Source organism: Culex pipiens, chromosome 2, assembly GCF_016801865.2.
Source record: "Culex pipiens pallens isolate TS chromosome 2, TS_CPP_V2, whole genome shotgun sequence".
NCBI classification, from domain to species: Eukaryota; Metazoa; Arthropoda; class Insecta; order Diptera; family Culicidae; genus Culex; species Culex pipiens.
In genome coordinates this window covers 116200728-116207067 of record NC_068938.1, presented here as the reverse complement: position 1 = coordinate 116207067, position 6340 = coordinate 116200728, and positions in this window count along the sequence as shown.

Genomic DNA, 6340 nt, shown 5'->3' with positions numbered 1-6340 from the left:
TCACAGGAGGCTGATTAAACAAAAAAGTTAAAAACGTCAACAAACGAAAAAAAAGGCAGAACGAAGTTTGTCGGGGTAAGGCTTGTAGTTGATAATTATCGGCCATAAACAACAATAACAAACCATCCACTTCAAACTCCCTCAGGTCTTTTGTGGTCTCTAATGCAATTTTTTGCTCGAACCTAGGAGTCCGAAAAGCTAAAATGGGTAGAGTACCTAATCCACTTTTTACTCGAAGGAACCTACCATCCTAGGATTCAAACTGACGACCTTTGAATTGCGAGGCCAACCTCCGACCGAAGCAGGCTTGGTTTGGTGTGTTGTTTGAACTTATATCAGACTCCTACACCACAGAGTAACACTGCCCATAATTGGCAATTCGGCTATAATGCCAAATCAAGTATTCCGAGAAAAAAACGCGTTTTTGTGTTTGTCACAAAATCTCCGTCAAGGCAATTTCCCGTAAGTGTGGCATATTAGCAGTTTGGTTTTTCTCATCGGCAGCCAAGTCTAAACACTATTTCAGTACAATTCAAGTTCCATAAGATGCGTTGGAACATCCTCTACCACCTGGTGCTGATATCTCGTTTTTGCCAATAGTGGATATTAGCCGTTTTTTCAATGGTGGGCAGTACACCTGTAATGACTTAACGGCCTAATAACAACTAAAGCCGGGACCGACGTTTTACTTCCCCATCCGATGGAAGACAGAAGCAGATGGGAGTCGAATCCATGATCATCAGCTTACACAGCGTAACCATTCAGCCACATCTGCTTAACGGCCTGTCAACGAATATTTCTCCTGGTCAAACCATGGTTGAAACAGAACAAAAACAATGCAACAAAACTCATGCCATTAAAAACGATAAAATTTTAAAAAACCAATCGAACCTAAATATAACAAGACGGGCTTTCTTACAAAACCACCATTTTTCAAATCTTCCGGAACTTAGTCAAAGTTGTTTTATCAAGACTTTTGAATAACTTCACTAAACTTCATATTATTCAATAGGTTCTTTTCGGACTTCGAGACGGATCGAATCAGACCAGAACGATTCAAATCGGTCCAGCCAGTCCGGAGGTGATCGAGTTCATTTCTTTTCAGTGCACAGACTCACACACAGAGATTTGCTCAACATTTGATAACGAGGATATAAGTACCCGTGAAGGTGGATCTAGGAGGTAAGAATTAAGAAGTTCATTGTTCCCTATGACATCGCACATTTGATCTTTCCACTCCGTTGCGATCGCAAAACTGGAAAAGATAGGAATCGGCGGGACTTTTCTTTGTTGGTCCCAGTCTAGGTCCCAGTCCTATCTGGCCGGCTGGGAAATCAACGTCAAGATTAGAGACTGCTTGTCAGCTGCCAGGGCCTTTTCGGGTATCGCACAGTGACCTCATCTCGGTCCACTCGTCTTCCTGCTATACTACAACCACTCCCTCTCTTTACCGCGTTTGTCCTACGCAGACGACATGAGGATTCGCCGTCAAGTGATAATGCAGCCGACGCTCAAGCCCTCCAACAAGAATTGAACATCTTTGCGGATTAGTGAAAAACAAACCGCATGGTTGTCAACCCCACCAAGTGCTCTGTCATTATCTTGTCCAGAAACGCAACCCAGATCTGCGGCACATTTCCCTTTGGAGAACTATGTCAAGAACCTTAGCGTGCCTCTTGACATGGAACTCACATACGAGCAGCACATCTCCTTCATGGTTTTCAAAGCTTCGCGACAGCTCTGCTTTATCTTCCGTGCAGCAAAAAGTTTTACGGATATCTACTGCTTGAAGACTCTCTCTACTGCGCTTTGGTCTGTTCAACGCTGGAGTACTGTTCTGCCATATGAAGCTCCTAGTACAAGCACAGTGCGGTGCGGATTGATAGATTAATTCATCCCGTTCGCGCTCCGTCGACTCCCCTGGCGGAATCCATTTCGTTTGCTAGCTACGAAAAACCGATATAAACCTTGCCACCTTAGCAGTTCGAAGAGACGTCAGTCGTCCACTCGTTATCTCCGACGCTTTGACCTCAAGATTGCAGTGCCCAGCTGTTCTTCGAGGACTGGACATAGCGGTCCAGCTCCAAACGCTTAGCAACCCAATCTTGCATGTTCCTATCCGCCGAAGCGAAGCGCGTTGACCGAACTGCACAGGTCATTATTTTTGTAGCTTCTCTGTTTGATTTTAATCTGTCCCGTGATGACATCAAAAATATATATATTTTTAAATGTACTGCATGTACGCTTATCTCTCCAGACAGACAGACTACCGACAATCGAATTCTGCCATCTAGCTTTCCATAATTTTTATCGTTTGATTTCTTTGCTAGCTTTTATTATAATTATTTTCTTTACACAATCATCATTTTATCCAAACATACGCAAATGTGCTGCTTTCTCTGCCCCTGCTGCCCATTTGAAATTTTCATTGACCGGTTATTTAGTAAGGAATCCTTACCAGAAGCAGTGAGTGCTTTAGTATCAAATTGTCTCTAAATTCTCTTGACACGCCCGTGTGGATCAATCCAAACAAATACAACAACTCCCGTCCTTGCCTGGACAATGCCAACGAGTACTTGCTTAACGCACCAGGCCACCAGAACTATCGCGATCGCGAGGGCCTTCCAAACGGGTCAAAATAAAGTAAACAGACCCGACTGTTGCCACAACTCGCCGAACCAATGGAAACAGAAGTCTCTCAAACATGCGGTTCCAATCACAACAAATATCGTTACAATTCCGGTCATTCTGGAAAATCACTTTAATGAATCGGATCATTCGACCACCAAAACAATCGAGAGGTCGAAGTACTCCAGAAGTCAATGTCAATGTCAATGCGGATGCCAAAGCACATCGGAAATGCATCAAAACACACATCAATTGCTTCTCAAACAAACTTCGGTGGCTGTCACAGCATGCCGGCACAATCAAAACAATTACCTCGGCGGCAGTCCCTGCTCGCCGTAAATTCCTCGACGGCTGTCACAGCGCGTCGGTGTAAACCAAGCCTGCCCAACGCCCGGTTCGTGAAACCATTTCATCCGCCCCCAACGGTAAATTTAGTGCCTAAAAAAATATAAGCTGAGTAGGCATAAAAAAATGCAATGATTAAGTACAACTTTACAAAAAGCAAATTGGGAATACGAAAAAAAATCAAGATCGCTGCAGAAAATTTAAAAATATTGAAAAATATCTAAAAAAAAGGGTCAAAAAAAATCAGGAAGCAAAAAAAATATATATATATTTTTCCATAAACAATTACAATACATTTTTTTTTTTAACAAAACTAAATACGAACAAATATTTGAAAGCTTTGTTTTATCTTTCTTAAAATCAAGATACTTTATTCTTATTTGCAACACCAGTTTATTTGTATTACTTTAAAAGAACCCTTAAAAAAAATAATTATATGAAAAACAATTATTAGTTTTTTTTTGTTGCCGGCTCGCCGCTAATTCAGAGAAATCTGATCTGGCCCGCAGGGCCAAAAGGTTGGGCACTCCTGAATAAACAAAACAATAAAGCCTCGACGGCTGTCACAGCGCGCCAGTTCCATCAAAACATTATCCTCGACGGCTGTCACAGCGCGCCAGAAACTCCTCGACGGCCGTCACAGCGCGCCGGAAACTCCTCGACGGCAGTCCCTGCACGCCGCAAACTCCTCAACGGCTGTCCCAGCGCGCCGAAAACACCTCGACGGCTGTCACAGCGCGTCGGTGTAAACAAGACACTAACCTCGGCGGCTGTCACAGCGCGCCAGTTCTGTCAAAACATTATCCTCGACGGCAGTCCCTGCACGCCGAAAACTCCTCGACGGCTGTCACAGCGCGCCGGAAACTCCTCGACGGCCGTCACAGCGCGTCGGAAACTCCTCGACGGCAGTCCCTGCACGCCGCAAACTCCTCAACGGCTGTCCCAGCGCGCCGGAAACACCTCGACGGCTGTCACAGCGCGTCGGTGTAAACAAAACACTAACCTCGGCGGCTGTCACAGCGCGCCAGTTCTGCCAAAACATTATCCTTGACGGCAGTCCCTGCACGCCAAAAAACTCCTCGACGGCTGTCACAGCGCGCCGGAAACTTCTCGACGGCTGTCACAGCGCGTCAATCCAAAAACATACCGCTGCCAAACGTACCCCAAACAAACTCGGCGGAGGTACCCTCACGCCACGCGGTTCTGTCCAAAAACAATCTCCACTTTGAACAAAACACACCACGGCCACTAATATGATCCACCAGAAAAAACCAAAACTTTCGACTAAACTCAGGGCAATTCCAAATTTCGAACTAATTATTTTACTTCTCCAGAAGCACCATCAATTGTGGTGCTCCTGGCAGGATCGCCAATGTGGAAACTGGCCACTGTCAGCAGGAATTGCCCCAGGCCGTCGAGAGAGCGAACGCTTACCTACGTCCGCTTCGTCCAAAGGCTGCCGACCGAAAGAGGCCGAGCTAACTCGGTAGACACACACGTTCGTTTTCCCTTACAGCTGTCATTGCTCTCGGCTACAGTTGGTGTAAACCCGCCTGTTCGTCAACTGACAGGCGGGATTATTCAGGGTGCATTCATGAAGGCCCATACGGTGCCCCACAAAAATGTACATATGTTATTACAGATTCGGATAGTACATTAAATTGCCTATAAAAAACAATGTTGAAACATTATTTTAAGCGAATATTCTATTTTTGAGAGGGGAATATATAGCGTGACGTTGCAACGCGTGACTTTTTCTCAATCCTGACCCGCTTCATGTTTCGCCATTAACTCTGCTCTGTTAAACGACAAATTTGGAGTTTTTCTTCCATTTTTAGTGTAAAATTGGCCAACAAATCAAATGCAATCATTAGTTTTTCGAAAAAATAAAACCTCGATTTTTAAAGACCACTTACCAAACAGGGTTTTTCGTTGCAACGTCACGAAATTTTAGTTTCAAAATAAATCATAGTTTTTGTTGGTTTGAACAATTGTAGATTAAGATTTTATTATAAGACATTAATAGTAGAGGTGGGCAAAAAAAGAGCGAGCCGCTCAAAGAGCCGGTTCACTGAAAAGAGCGAACGAACCGTGGCTCACAAAAAAAGAACCGCGGTTCTTTCTTGAACTCCGGTCTTTTGAAAGAACCGTTTCAAGATGGCATGATTTTTGTATTAAAAATAATTTATTGAATTTCCCAAAAATTTAAGTAATAAATTTGTTTTTGAGAACATAAATTGCAATTTCAAATATTTCATCAATGCTTATAAAAATTAATTCCAAAAGCAAATGAATTCTAAACAAAATTTAAAAAACTTTTTATTGTGGAACTGATTGTACATTAAAGTATAACCGGAATATAAATTTGAGCATTTCAAATTGCATAATTTGTAAAATATTACCAAAAATCTTTAGAATTTAGAGATTTTGGAAAAAAATAAATCCTTTTGTCCGATTAAACTTTAGCGTTTATAGACTTTATCGATTAAATCAAAATGTAGAAAAGAGTTCACAGAATATTTTCTCCAAATAAAATATAAGCATTAGTTCAATTCTTGCAGAAATAAACGCAATTTAGTAGCAATTTATCCTAGATTTAAGTTTGGATGCCATTAAACCACAGAGATCTATGGTTTCCAAGGGCATCTTCTCGTTTTCAGGTTTTTTTTTCAATCAAATAATTTATTGAAGTCCAATGTGAAATAACTTATAAAATCATACGATTCTTAAAAAGAAAAACCTTTTCATCAAAATTTTGAAAAAGAGCGAAAGAGCCGTTCAAAAGAGCGGCTCTTTTTAATGAGCGAACGAAAATGAGCGGCTCCTAAAAAAGAGCGGTTTTGCCCACCTCTAATTAATAGACAGTACAAGGATTGATTGGCCCGCCCATGTTAGACCCTCCCCCCTCCCCCTATACCGTTTTCACAGTAGCAGTACGATTTACGAAGTTTTCCAAAGCGTTTTCAAAGTAAAAATACCCCCCCCCCCCCCACATTCTCCCCTTCTCTATCCATGTAATGGGACGTCCATGCATTACGTAACGGCGTAATATCAAGGGTGGGGGGGGGGGCTTGAGGTTTTATACAAAAAAATGTATCGGAAATGTATTACCAGGGGGTGGAGGGGGTTTTAAAATATAAATGTTTTGTTACGTAATGCAAGAACGCTCCCTTTATATTTTAATGGTTTTGAGCAATTTACAAAACACGTGGAAGTTTTAGAAGGGAGGAGGAGCTTCAAGTTTTCAGGAGGGCTGAAATTTATAAAAAAAAAGTGCCCACTACGTTTGTTGATGGCCCCTAAGGGGTGATCTGTCAACAACGTAACTTGTTTTGTTGACTTTTGTGCTTTTTAAATAAAATTTGAG